Raw genomic sequence first — 15,067 nt, 5'->3', positions numbered from 1 at the left:
TGCCAGGGAGCCCTATGGACCTCAGCACCAAAATTGTCCTCCAACAGGTGGAGGCAGCAAGCTCTGAATGATTGTGTCCCTTAAAGCTACCAGAAGCCTGGGGTGAAAAAATGCCACTGATGGAAGGGATAAGAATGGAACCAAGGAGCTAAAACACTTCTGATGCTCACTGGGTACCTGCATGACCAGAAGGTGCACGGGGAGGGGGTGGAAAGGGAGGTAAGTCTGAGAAAGGCAATAAAGGCGGGAGATGGGGACTGGAGTAACCCCAGGAAGATGGAAATGGAGGAGTAGAAAGAATTAGCAAAGTGAAGAGGTATTGATGGCAGTAGGAAGCATCGTTATACTGTACTGCAAAATTGTAAGGCACTGTTGTCACAGCTACACTTAAAAAACCCCACGAGCTGAATCATAGAAAAGCTTAAAATGTGCTGCTTAAAACAACAAGTTTGGCCCTTTTTTTTTCTTTTTACTTCTCATTGACAAAGGAGGATTTTGGTCATGTCTTCAGGCCTTTTTTTTTTTTTTTCTAGAAATTAACATTTAAGAAAACACTTCTCACCAAGCTGTGTGACTCAAAGAACTGGGGCAGCTATCACAAAACTTACCACTGAATGGCAAGCACTAATAAGTGGGGGATTAAGTTTTCCCTGGACCTGCCCCTTTAAGTTCCTGGTAGCTTTGATCTAGCAGCAGAGAATTGACGTGGGAGGACAGATCACATACTCCCTCCTGGATACTCTCCTTTTGTAGCTGCATGTGATGTTGTCATTTAATCTTGACTAGAAATGGGAACTGATGTTTTGTCTTTTTGTGGGAAGCATGGCTAGGTCCCATGCAGGCATTCTCAGCCATCCACAGATTTGAAGAGGCAGTGGGAAGTGGGTCCAGTGCCAGCTATTGTGGCTTCAGGAGAGTTTCCAAGCAGAGGTTACGCTGGGGCTCGCTGCTGCCTAGGCACACATGCAGCAAAAGGCCAAGACAGAGACCCACACCCCACCTGTGAAACACTACAAGGTACAGTGCTGCCCCCCTGGCAATCTTTGTTTAGCACTCAGAAACTCCTGACAAATGGTAGAAGTCTTCAAACTGTGTCTGGGAAAAGTTTCCAAATGGACGAAGGCGTATATCTTAGAGAAATGCGGGCTCTATCCAAAGTCAAAAAAATCCAGTTTCCCATTCAGACACCATGTGAGAGTCAGCCTCAGCCTTCCGATTCACAAAGGCAAACCCAGATCTCTGCGCCCCTTTAGACAATATGAAAATTAATTTCAGCATTTAAAGATAATCCATATAAAATCAAGCTCATCCTAATCTTTCATCCAATGAGACATTTGATGTATTTGAGAGTTTATATCATCTTTTAAAATCACCGTGGCTCACTTATAAAGTCTGAAATCATCACACCCGTAACAAATCCCTTCATGGAACTTCAGTTTCTTGGAATTAAATTAGAATAGGAGGTATCTGTATAGAGAGATACACAAAATAAAACAGGCAGGGTGGCTTACAGTGATGTATACTGTCTGTAAGGGAATACATCAGTGGTTCTCCATATAAAAAACACCTTTCTATAACTATGACATGGATTAAATTACACTTTTTAATGCATTTTTTTTCTTCTCCAGTAAGAAAAAGTGATTTTCCTGGATATCACACTTGCCTGAGTCAAAGCCCATGGGTTTGTATTGTCATCTGTGTGGCTGTAAATATTCCTGTTAGATCTCTTTCTGCGGATTCTTCCTCCAAGCTGACATGATTAAAAGCAACAAATACAACATGTCTTCAGTCTACTTCCATGCTTACAGGTGTTCTGTCTCCCGAAACATATTTTATTAGCATGATGAGTATGAACAGGAAGACATCATCTTTAAATTCATTAAGAAATAAATGCATTTATATTATAAATTAGTCCTATGCTAGATTAGACTACAGATCTTTCTGTTAAAAGTAAACCATTCACTTTTCTACTTTACTTTATACAACACTGAATATTTTCTGACATTTAATAGATCACCCAAAGCCACAGATGCTCACATCAACTCTCAAACAAGCCTTCATTATTCATTAGAATTCTACTTTTTACCAAGAAAAAAGCCAAACCAATAATTTTTGCCTACTGTGTGCAACTACATTTAAACTATTGACTACCATACAAGTTTACACAGTTAAGACTCCACTAGAATGTGAAGCAGGTCCTGATGACACAAGGTCTAAAGTCATGCTGGCTCTGTTCATTTTCATGCCAGGAAGACAAAATAACCCCCTCCAAGAGACAACGGTACTCAGTAGGAAAGATTTTCCATCAGGCAGAAGTAGCAGAGATTTGGCAGAGGCTGTTGTTGGTACAGTCCCCTGTTCAGGAGTTCTCTTGGGCTTGTGTTGAGGCCCTTTGGCGCTCTCCATCACACCCCACCATTGCTGAGGGCTCCCTTCCCCTCTGCTCCAGCTCCACTCAGTGACACTGGTTATCCTCTGGCTTCTCCTCCCCTCTGCCAGAGCTCCTCTGGGTAACACTGTTTGTCCTCTGTCTTCTTCCACTTAGGCTTGTATCCAGCATCTGAGAACATTCTGCTGACTGAGTTTCACCTGCACATCGACAGGGGATTTATGGCTGCTTCTGCATGGCTTCCTGGCTGTACCAGCTCTGGTTTCCCACTCAGCATCTTCTTCTGCTTGACCACGGATGGCAAGAGAAGCCAGTCAGCAAGCCCTTTCCCTTTTCAGCTGTTTTCCAGCAAAAGAAACATTAGCATGTCAGACTGCCAGACAACACACCACAGAGATTCTCCCACATATTGCTTCTTTTGTCCTTTTTTCACATCAAGAGCTGAAGAGGTGGGTGACAGATTTCCAGTGGAAGAGGGGGGAAATTGTGCTGAGCACTGCTATTGTGACCTCTCTGTCTTTTACACTTCAGCGGGAAGAGACCCTACAGTGAGGCACTAAAACCAACAGCCTATTCACAAAGCCCCTAGGTAATTAGTCATTAAAAAATAAAATTAAAAAAAGAAAAAAGAAAAATAATTGCAATCTGCCAAGAGAGGAGAGAGGGCTTTAAAAGGATATACCTTTATAGCCATAAATCACTAAAGAAGAAGAATTAAAGGATAATGTACAAAAGGTCAATGCAATAAAAGCAATGAAAGAGACACCTGAGTTTCCTTGAAGTCACCAGGGAGGCACCTGTGCCCGTGTGCTTGCTGCATATACATGTAGCTAGATAATTGCTTGGTTAGGAACTGAAATAGCAGCATGTGGGCATCATCCAAAGGAGCAAGTAGACACACAGGAAAAAAAAATCACCAGTCCAGCCTTGGGCAAAATTTCGCTGCATGCAGAGTAGATCAACAATTTATTTCAGAAATTTACACTTTGTAAAGCATAAATAAGCAGGGAGGATCAGCGTGCACTCCAGCAATGTACATACCCTCTGACAGACACTGTGTTTGGCTCACTCTAATGAGGGCAGCCCCAGAAAGAAGACTACAGTACCTGCAGGAGTTGTGGGCTCTCAGGTTTCTTTTTTTTAACACACAGCTCGATTAATCTGAAGGTTAACTTAATTAAGTAAAGCTCATCTCCTTATCAGGCTCTTTTAGGCTTTAACAGCACACCAGGTACTGTGAGGCCATTCATTAGGCCTTACAACGTGCCTCTCAGCCAGGTAAATATGTGCTAATTGCATTTCACTGAAGGGTTCAGAAAAAGGCAGAACAGTTAAGCCCAAAGTTTTCAATGTCTGACCTTGGAAGTTGTGTAGAAACCCCAAGGAAAATGTGGGTCAGGGAATGAATTCCACAGCACCTGTGGGACCATGGGAGTTGGAAAAAGGAGGAGAAATTGAGCAGAAATGAATCCTCACAGAACACCAATCTGTGTGCTGCACCAAGCTTTTGGTGTGCTCCCAAGGCTCTTGGGGCTGAGACTGACTGTAGGAAAAGCACAGCCACCCTGCCCTGCAGCTGGGAGGCCCCAAGGAGCCAAGGGCTCTGGGATACTGTGGTAATACAATACATTTTGTTCCTGATCCATTTTAAGGTCCTGCTTTCCTCTCAGAAAAAAAAGGAGAGTTCACACCCATTAGCTTGTGTCACCTCTGGCAGGGTGGTCACGTTGCAAAGCTCCATGGAAACTCTGTGTGCCAACACAACCCGTGTCACCTGCATGCAGTGAGGAAACCCAGTGACAACAGGCCTGTGCCCCTCTTGCATGCCAATATTGTTGGTGACAGTGCAACATGCTTCCCAGGGCAGGGATGCATGTGAACACTGGAGACTGGGGAGACTCTTGTTCTGACGTGATGAGTTTGCACTGCTGTCCTACAGCCATACATACTGCAGCAAAAGAAACCTGAAAGAACTGGACACGGTCACCAAAAGAGAAAAACAGATATGAAAGAGGGTTTTCAAGGCATCCTGCCTTGAATCCATGGCCCAGTTACAGTCTTCCAGACTGTCTGCACATTCCTTATCTCCATTTTTCTTTTCCTATAAAAGACAAATGTAATGTTTATTGTTACAAGGAGTGCAATGCCATAATCAGGTTAAGAAAATAATTGACTGAATGCTGACGTACATTCCTAAAAACTTAATTCTGAAAAGCTTCAGTTGCTCATTAGGGACACTTGTCTTGTTTACAATGTCACTTCTGTTACAAGTGTTTTTAAGAGCAAATACTTCTGGGAATGAGAGAAGCCTGACAGTCTTATGAATTTGGCATGCAAATTTGTCAAGCAGATTCAGCCTTTGTTCCCTTCTCTATCAATGCTAGTAAAAAGAATGTGCATTGGCCTTTTTTGAAGAAAAAGAAACAAGATAAAGAGAAACACAAGGTGAGGTGGGGGTGGGGGGGTGGGGAGGAAAACATGAACCTAGAGCAGTATGAGCTAGCAGCAGAGGCGGGAAGAGCTGTTTGTACATCACTAGTACACTGTCTCTGTTAGCATTATGCCAGTTTGCACCTGCCTTGAAAATACATTCCTTGGAGCTGCTTAATCACTGCAGTTGCTGAAGTCTGAGAGACAGAAACATCTTGTAATAACCCTATTTTCATCCTTTCTTCAGAATTTTCAAAAATGCACCATCTCCCGCTCCAGCCAAACCAGTTATATTATTAACCTTTTACAGCTTACTTCAAAGCTTCTTGAGGAATTTTTATACTGATTTACATGAATCAAAATGGTTGCTTTCAAATCTGATTTTCCTCATATGCTGCTGCTTTGGAGGTAACCTCAGGATTGGGTTAGGATTTTCCCTTTCACGTACTAGAAATGAATCCATGTATTAAGGACACCTTTCTCTCACTGTCATGCTCATATTTACCTAATTTTTAAACAAGAAAACATTTCTTTTGAAAAAATGAAATTTGTGGTAGTCCTAACCTCTCCAAATTTGTCCTAGAGGAACAGCTACATGCACCCTGACACAGGAGATCAGCAGCCAATAACTGTAGAAGTGAAAGTGTCTCTTCACAGCCTCACCTTGAGAGGTCTTGGGCAGACATGGATTTGCAACTCTAAGGAGGATCTCCAGTCTTAGCCATTTATGAGGGACTTAAGATGATTTCCATTTCAGTACCTCTGCCCTCAAATTAAATCAAGTGTATAGAACAGCCTAACACAAGTAGCAGAGCTCTGCATGGTGTGCTGACTCTTTTTCTAAACCGGAGCCTTTGGTATTTAAGGTCTCATTCAGCCAACAACATAGCAGAGGTCAATGATTCAAGTGTCCTCTAAAACAAGAAGGACCTATTTTACTGGCAAATCACCAGCAGCAAGAGATTTAGTTAAGACTGCAAATAATGAAAGCATGACAAAAGCATGTTTTTCTCCCCTTGATCCCTTTATTGTGTATTCTGGTATAAAAACTACAACCTGCCTCCTTCCAGCATTATCCTTACTTTTAGAAGAGCTAGAGTTCTCCCCTGAATTTTGAGAGGTTGACTTTGCAGTAAAGAACCACAGGGGTTTATGCAGTGCTCTCATGGCTAACTGGAAAGATCAAGAGGAGAGGTCTGCATAAACCCATGTGGCTCAGGGTGGTATGCCAGCAAGCTGGAGCAAAGAAGTACATGCTGAGATAGTCCTGTAAACAATCTCATAAAGCAAAACAAAACAGGAGCAGACCTGGAGTCACTTTGTTGAAAGAAGTGTAAGTGGAAATATTTTGCCAAGCTGTGCAGGACTGCCAAACCCACAAATGATTTGAGACTCCCTCCCACTTCAGGGCTTGGAAAATGTATTCTGTGTTAAGAGCTGCATGTGCTCCTAGAAGCCCATAGTTTAGCCTAGAAGTCTGATTAATTCATACACAGTCTATGTGGGAGCAACAGAATAGAGATGGGGGAAAAAAGAAACTAATTAAGGGAAAATACACTTGGGAGTTCTGTGGTGGTGGAGATACTGGGTGCTATTAACAGTCAGTGAGATTGATACTGGGGCACCTTTAGAAAAGTCAGCAGATAATATGAAACAGCACTAAGAACAAATTGAGATGGGTAAAATTTACTGCTGTCTCCACTGAGACTGTAAATGGAAAACTTGGAGAGAGCCAGTAAAAATGCTAAAAGAGGCCAAACAAACAAATTCCACTAGCACCAGCAGAGTGGTTTTAAATCATGTCCTTTAATAATCTACCATTCACATTACTGTAACATGTCATTGCATTATTCTGGTCTGCAAACAATTGTTGAGTTCCCAGCTTCTGCTGCTGGAAAAAATGATGACCTGGGGGAAGGAATTTTTGTAGTAAATACCTCACCATGAATAATAAGATGAGGTTATTTAAGTGACTGCTTCTTGAAAAATTAGCCTAACTTCCTAATAACTGTACTACATAGCTTAAAGAAATCTAATTTTATCTCTGCCTCCCACACAGTAAATCTCCCTATCACATTCTTTCCTTGCTTCATTGCTATTTCTTTGCTTAATAATCACCTACTTAAAAGATCGGAGATAATATTAATAATGGGCAAATTAGATACACAGAAAAACAATGTTTTCTGTACTTTCAAAGTTACCCAGCATGACTGTCATTAAACTAAAACCAAGGCTTGAGGAGGGAGCACAGAACCGTAGGCAGGAAGCAATGGAACAGGGCAAGGACTCTGGCTAACTTAGTGTTGAGCAGACAACATTAGTCAGCGTTGTAATGCTGAAATATTTAACAACGGGAGCAGCTCTCCCCTTCAGCATTTTTCTCCCATAAACTAATTAGGCTATAATATTATGAGCACTTCCTTTGAGGCTAGGCTTTCCTCTTAGCATGACTCTTGGCAGGCTGGGCAAAGCTGGGTTATCGCTGTGATGAAGAAACTGGCACTACATTTTGCCTCAGTCTCCTTTATTATTTTTTCAAAGTTCTATATAAAGCCACTCACATGCCCAATGGCTCAATCTCACTTCCAATTAAGTCAATGATAAAACTTACATTGACTTAAATGGAAGCAGGTTTGCATCCCAAAGGCTAACAGTCAAGGCTTTTAACAGTCAGACTACTAATGGGGAAAGTAGAAAGAGTTAGAAAATGTCATCATCTTCTCTTTTCTTAGGAGCAGTAATTCAAAGTGAATAGAGTAGGCATGTTCGATTCAAAATTATTTTCAGAGAGAAAAAATACGTGGTGAGTCTATTTATAATGCAGTGATTCAGCTCTTCTTATAGTACTTGTGGATGGTTCCATGGCAGAGAAGAGGGCAGCACATAAGAATTATTGACTCTCCCTTTAAATAGTTTGCAAGGACTTTCTTAGCCCTTACTATATTCAGCCCTTACTATATCACCTAGCCTGTGCACTGCTATTAAAAGGTTTTGGCCAATTAACTTGGTTATATTGGAGTCCACTGCTGAAGAAAGAGCAAAACACCTGCAGTGCCCCAGATGCTTCCTCAACACTGGCTTCTGCTATGGACAGAGACCATACGAGGCCAGGGAAAGGATAATTTTGTATTTCTTTTTATAACACTGGCAAAATTAAGAAAATAAAAACATTAGATTAACAGTGGCCCCATTAATGTTAATTTTCTTGCTTGAACAAACATTCTTTTGGAGGAGGAAGGATAATCCATAAGTAAAAAACTTTGAAGACAGCCAGGCAGAGATGCCCAGCCTTTAAAGTTCCCATTAACCTTTTGAAGGCAGATAGTTCCACTCAACCTCCCCAGCCTCAGTGTGATTTCCACTCCTCACAGAGGGCACAGACACCCACACACAAGTGCAGCCCTCTGGAGCAGTGGTTTAGGTGGTGATACCAATTTCTCGTCCCTTCTCCCCTATCCTGCAGAGGATGAGGGATGCAGGTTGCAGTGACTAAGCTGCAGTGCCCAGCACACAGGGGCTTCTGCCAGCAGGGGGTGAGAAGGGAGGACAATGCCACCAGGTCAGTGCGCTGCACTGAGTCAGTCCCTGATGGAAACTCACCTCAATTCCAGCATGCTGGACAGCTGCCACAGGAGCCCTGCAGCTCCCCGCCTAGCACTGCCCCAGTACACACAATGGAGGCATTCCGGGGAGGATGACACCATGGAAAGTTTGGAACCTTCTGCCAGCTGGATTTGGTGCTTCTTTAGGACAGCCACAGTTGTAACTGCACACCATGTCTGGGAATAGGCCAGCCTGTCCTGGCCTGCCCTGCCAGTGTTGAAAGTATTTTCTCATTATTCTGGGTATTGTTTGTTCATCAGCTGGTGGATGTGTTCCACCTGTAGTTATGTCTTTCATCTCAGTGCCTCTTCTACTCCTTGCTTTTCCCCTGCTAGCAGAGTAGAAGGAAATGTGTTTGCCTTTTGCAATGTTGATTATCAAATTCAAACAGTAAACACTGAACTGTAGCACTGCCTGCGTAACCTGGTGTGATACACCCACACAGAAGGGAGAGGTAAAGAGAACAGCTTTTGTGAATGACATTCAGATTCAGCTTGCAGGTTTGCAACTCTTCTGCAAAACTGAAATTACTCCTGCAGCAAAGACAGTGAGCAAAGTTTCATGACCTATTACTTTACAAGGAAGCCAGGTGGCTCAGCAGAATTTGATGGAGTTGCTCTGGAGGAACACAAGGGAAACGTGTCTGACATCGTCTGCCAAACATTTGCACCTCTTCTCTGCTCAGACCATGATCTAGAAAGTACACCTGCACACACCCACACATGCTCTGTTTTTGTCTCCTTTTCTGTACCACTCTCCATTTCAAACCTTTTTTGATTGCCATGGCTTCAAAATTCAAAATAGTCCCAACCTTTCTGTAAATAAAGCAGAGTGTGGCTTTGCATTTCTGTGCCAAATGTTGAGGGCCAATGGCATTCCAAACACCCATAAAGTTGAAATAGTAGGTCAGTACAAGCACACACTGCAAAATCTCCTGGAAGAGGAGGCAATGCAGTCCTGCAGGATGTGGTTCTGGATCTCCTCCTCTTCTGCTCTCCCTCCCTCAGCCCCTGACTCTTTCTTCTTCCCTCCCAGCCCTGTTAGAGCAGGATGACTGATATTGGTGGCCTTTGCCCACTTCACATGGTGTCCTAATGAGATACCCTAATCCCAGCCTGATTCTGTCCTGCTCCAGCTACATCACATAACCTACAGATCCTCTCTGGGTCCATACAGGTCAGAGCTCTTCACAGCACAGTGATGGTGAGGACAACATAGCAATGGCATTGTATAGAAAATCTCACTTCTCTCCTCCACTGCTGGCTCCACCAGCAGTTTCTTTCTCTTTGGAGAGCAGAATCAAGGGAGAAAAGCATCAAAAGTGCAGTGGAGCCACACAGGATCCTGTTCTCTCATTGAGAGCACCCAGCAATTGGCACAGCCTGGTACCAAGTGCATGAAGATTGGCAGTGCTGCCACAGTGTCACTGTGCCAGGAGCAGGATGCATGAGGGTTCAGGACATGGCTTGTACTGCCAGGAGAGCCACTCTGCCTTTAGAAAGGTAGACAGCTTTGAAGAATATCTTTTCACAGCTAGCTGGCTTTGCAGGCCAGTGTGAAAAGTGAAAAAATCCCTCCTCATTTTCCTGCTGCCACAGGCACCAATCACTCACCCCATCACTCCCACTGGGATTCTGTGTCAACCTGCTGTCAGATTTACAGGATTGCTCTGGCAGATCTTGCTTTGCTCCCTTCTTTTGCCTGCAGGGAAGAGGCATGTACCCACAAGTGGCCTGCCTTGCCTAGCCTGGCCCCATTCAAGGAGCACCACATGACTGCCATGCCTCTTTGGTGAGGCTTAATTTACAGGGACAATCTCTTTTCTGACTACTGCAAGTTCACTCAAGGCTCTTAATGGATGTTTCCCCTGAATCATGACTACTGATAAACATTCTTCATTAAAGTACTAAATTAATCTCTGCTGAATATATGCGATGCAGCCTGAAGCCCACCTCAATCTCCATTAGCTGCGTTGTTCTTGCAGCCGAGAGAAATAAGATTTATTTTAGTCAGTAAAGTGAACAAACACCACCTGTGAACAACTCAGGAAGCTGACCTGAGCTAGAAGGTGACATTTTTACTGTTCCTTTTTGACTATAATGAAGGCTAATGATGCATGGATTATTATGTTTCCAGCAAAGCTGCCTTTTTCAGTTGAAAATGAGGTTTTTGTCAATTAAATACTCAGTGCATCAAAGACATGTAGACCATACATATGATAATTCAATTTAAAAATACTGAAAGAAGCTTTAAAGAATGGCATTGTAAATGACAGATAATTTTTTTTTGTGGTTTGAGTGAATTTTTACTTTTGTTCTCATGCTCTATATAGTGATCACAGACTGATTCAGCCTGCAAATATAATAAACAGGCTCCTTTGCTTTCCAGAAAAGTCACTGGCTAAATTAACTTATACAGTGCCACTGTTTTATGGATAAACAGGCTAAGTCAGTTCCTGATCCTGTCAGTATGGAGCTCTGACAATCACTAATTTCCATGTTTTGAAGACAGATGGAAGAACTCTTTCAGTGAACTGCATGGGACTTTCAAAGCATAAGTAGAGCTCAAATGAAGAAAAGGATGGCTCTTTATTACATCTCTTTTTCACAGTAAATGCAACTTCTGGGAATTTCAGAGCCCGTAAGAGCGAGGCCTTTTCCATGTATGTTGGAAATTAAGTTTTTGCCAGCAAAGTCAAACAGCATGTGCCAAGGAGATAGTGCCTTCCCACTTTGTCCTTCAAGATGTACTGTGCTGGAGAGGAGGAGAGGAGAGGAGAGGAGAGGAGAGGAGAGGAGAGGAGAGGAGAGGAGAGGAGAGGAGAGGAGAGGAGAGGAGAGAGTAAGATTAATGCTGTAGTGATTATTGCTGTCAAAGGCACCTAACTCCTTCAGATTCCCTGGAAAATCCCTGCACTGCTGTAAGTTTCACTCAGTATGGGCTCTGACTAGTACAGGAGGAAATAGCTTCCACCATTTTCATTCTTTCTCCATGGTTTCCATAGCAGATTTGGCAACATCTCAAAGCTTCCTCAGCTTTATACCTATTATCAGTTACGTTATGTTACAGTGCTGCATTTTAATTGCTGGTTTTTCTAAGACAGAGGGAGCTGAATCTAAATATATCTCAAGCGCCAGCAGTGATATTTAGCACAGCTACTGTAATCAAGCATTCAGCCACCGCCAACAAATAAAACTTCTCACTTGAGCAAATAGGTTCTCTGAAAAACACCTGAATGTTAGGCAAAATTTCTTTTTCTGTTATTTTAATATCATTAGGAGGCCTCAGCTTTCTTGATTGGCAGGGTGTGCATGTAAACTGCCAAGAAATTACCCATTTTCGATCACAGCTCTTTTCCTTTTCTGAATGCAGATACTGACATCTCTAACAAAGATGCTCAGCTAGGAAGCTTTTTCTCCAGTAAGAGAAATGAAATATTGCTGAGTTAAACCCACTAATTACAGTTTATAATAACAATAGTACCTGGGGGAAAAAAATTAAACTATACTTAACTGCTGGGTTTTTTCTTTAAACTAGGGGTTTGGCTCCAGTCTGATGGCTAACTATTTGTGAAACTCTACTCAACTGGTACAGTCTTGCTGGCAGATTCCAGAGCAAAAAACTACACTTCTCTCACAGTACAGGCATATTTTTCTGTCAAATCATTTGCTTTGTAATTCAAGTGCAAAATGTAATCCATGCAATAAGAAGCAAAGTATTTGAATAAAGATCACTGAAAAAACCCTGAAGTACATCCTTCATTTTGAGTATTTTAAGAAGCTCTCGGAATTTTTGCAAGCCCATATGGGATATTTTAGAAACGGAAAAAAACACTAGGTAAAGTGCTTAGGCTGTAGTAAACTTTGCAATTGCAGAAATTTACGCCCAGAGTTCTGTTCTTCTATCCCAGTGCATGAGTTCCTGTTCTCTTCTGCAGTGTTGACACGTCCAAGGCCTTCCACTGGGACAGGAAAGTTTTTCTCACCCCTTTTCCCATCAGAAGACATACAAAAATGACTTGTATTTGAGAATACTAAAAGATGGAACGCCTCTAGCAACATTTTTCAATATTATCAGGTTTTATCCTTCAGGATTGAAAGAAGTGCTGGAGACAGAGACACATATCCACAGAGATGCAACCACTGGACTTTTCAATGCAGTGGGAATGAGTTGGATAATAGATGGCATTGGACTATTGGTCTTCTGTGGATTATTTTGCTAATTCATTCTGCTGACTTGCACCAAAAATCGGGGGATCAAACAGAAAAGTATAAATGGCATTGAAACGTCAGCCAGTGACTCAGGAGGCTACTTTCTTAATGAAAGCACTGTCTCTCATTTATATAACAACTGCACAAAGTGTGCAGGAAACACTGAACCTGATTAGAGAAGTGAAGGTGAGAATATTTATTTACATTTCTTAAAAGTACCTTTATTTTCACCCTGGGAAATAGTAATCCAAAATGGAATACAAAAATAGAGTATTTGCCTGGTAAGGCAGTCTTCAAAACTCTGTCTTGTGATGACCCAAGGTTTAGCTCCTGCTATTCTTATCTCCTTGATCAGAGCTTTATTTTGTGTGTCTTGCCCCTGAAATCAGTCAATAGAGAATGGGGCAAAGTCTGAGTGATCAGAGTCAGTCTGGAAACATATTCTAAATTATTCAGCTTTTACACCAAAATCTAAATGTTGGGACTTGTCTTTGCAGCTTCCTAGAAGACGTCAAAATGGAAGAACTGGAACATGAATATTTTTAATCACCCTTATTATATTATTTTAATAACTCAAAATACAAATCCATAATCCTTTTCTGAGTATTTCAATATTTCAATACTTTTTTAATCCATATATTTAAAACATTATATCCCAGTGTGTCCAATATAATGCAGCATTAAAAAGGAAGATTTCAGTTGAGTACACTTCATTGTATGGGACAAAAACGCATGTAATGTTTTAAACAAGTGGCAAAGTTAAGCCAAAACAAAGAAATTGTGTTGCAGCTCCTACCCAAGATGAGGGACACTCTGAAGTCAGCTGCTCAAAAAAGTGAAAAATTTGTCCCAGTGTGAAACAAAAAGTTCAGTGCTAATCATAGCCATGCTCTCTGCTTAAAACATGTGAGAATATTTATTCTAGCTCTATTTCTATGGAAAGCTCATACCTACAACAGCTGAAGTACAGATGCAAAACAAAGGAGTTACAAAAGGACAGATCATGAGATAATTGCAAACTGTTTAGTGTTTAATTCAGTGATCCTAGTGAAATTTGCAGAAAAAAACCCCAAAAAATAGAAATGCCAGTGGCATTGCAAGTATACAGTAACTTTTACTACCTGATTCAGAACTTTCAATCTGCATTCAAGATCAGCCAGAAATCTGACATCTCCTCTGGATCTAGGAGAAAGCTTCAAAGGTTAATGCCAAGGATAACATTCCTGTGTCTGCTTCTTTAGATGTTCAGTGAAGTCCCACGCCTGTACCCGTCTCTCACATTCTCTTTACATCTCTTTCATGTTGGTTTCTTCTCCTTATCTCAGACTGCTGAAAAGATGTGCCCCTCTGGCTGCAACACAAGACACGAGGGTTCAGAAAAGCTCCCATGTCCTGTGTTGTAGCCGGAGGTCTCACAATAGTTTAGAGCAAACCCTCGGGTGTGCAGGTTCCTTTTGCAGCCAAAGCTCTTTTCCTGCACTTTTAAATTCAACCTATGCGTCAATCTGCGAAAGAAAAGTGGAGAAGAATGGAAATCAGGTGCACAGATAACACTGTGTGCTGTTGGGACTGTTAACACAGCAAATGGAAAAAGCACCCAAGTAGCTGCCAACCAGGGGCAGAAAAGCCAAGTTCCGACCTGGAATCTACAGCTGCCATTTAGTTGACCTCAACAAAGACACACCAGCTCACAGCACATGGAACCAGCCCTACTGAGTTTGCAATAAGTTCTCCAGATCTTGATGGCTGAAAGTGTTTCTTTGGCAACTTTGCCAGCACCTGTTCTTTCAATAGTAGATAAAGCTAAGCAAATAATTAGCAACTAATCATGTAGAAACAAATGCTGTCTTTTGCTTCTTGTTTGCAAATTGCCCTTACACAGATCACAACACTTCCAAATTTGTTATGCAGAATTATTTATGAATGCCTTCATAATTAATAATTCCAGGTCCGCAGATCACTCATAAGGAGTTATGAACATTTGTAAATCACACTGCATTTCTAAATTATATAAGCCATGTAAGCCTTATTCCTGATGAGGTTAGTTGTCTAATTAACTAACTGACACTGTGGCTATGCAGCTCAAGAAACCACTTTTAGTGAACATTCAAACTTATGAATTTAAAGGGTCAGCATTGCTGAAAGCAGTTTCTGCTAATAAAGCTCTGTACCAAATATCCACAGAAAACAGCCCCTTGAAATGGTTCAAAGAGTTAAATTCAAATTCACTTGTGAATACAAGCAGATATTCACAGGACAGCATGTTTTTTTACTGTTTGCTCAACTCAAGTCATAAATTAATGCTAACGAAATATTCAGAGCTGTTGTTGAATTTCTTATGAGCACAGTATTTACTTCTATGTGTACTTTTCCCTGTGGACTTACATTTTGCTCCCAACTGAAATGGTTTGAAAAGCAGAGCTTGAAAATCCCT

The 15,067-nt window shown here is 41.7% G+C and overlaps 1 long non-coding RNA gene across 6 annotated transcripts in view; it reads right to left on the bottom strand.

Annotated features, from left to right (window-relative positions):
- LOC110469733 (uncharacterized) overlaps positions 1-15,067 on the bottom strand; it is a 96,272-nt gene that overhangs the window by 38,715 nt on the left and 42,490 nt on the right. For all 6 annotated transcript variants that reach the window (XR_014953381.1, XR_014953382.1, XR_014953383.1 and 3 more), the window contains one exon: positions 1,664-14,138. This is a non-coding gene — a long non-coding RNA (uncharacterized LOC110469733). The remainder of the gene's footprint in view (positions 1-1,663; positions 14,139-15,067) is intronic.

Source organism: Lonchura striata, chromosome 2 (assembly GCF_050655825.1).
Source record: "Lonchura striata isolate lonStrDom1 chromosome 2, ASM5065582v1, whole genome shotgun sequence".
Taxonomy (NCBI): Eukaryota; Metazoa; Chordata; class Aves; order Passeriformes; family Estrildidae; genus Lonchura; species Lonchura striata.
The sequence above is the reverse complement of the archived record's forward strand: the minus strand, read 5'-3'. Positions and strand labels throughout refer to the sequence as shown.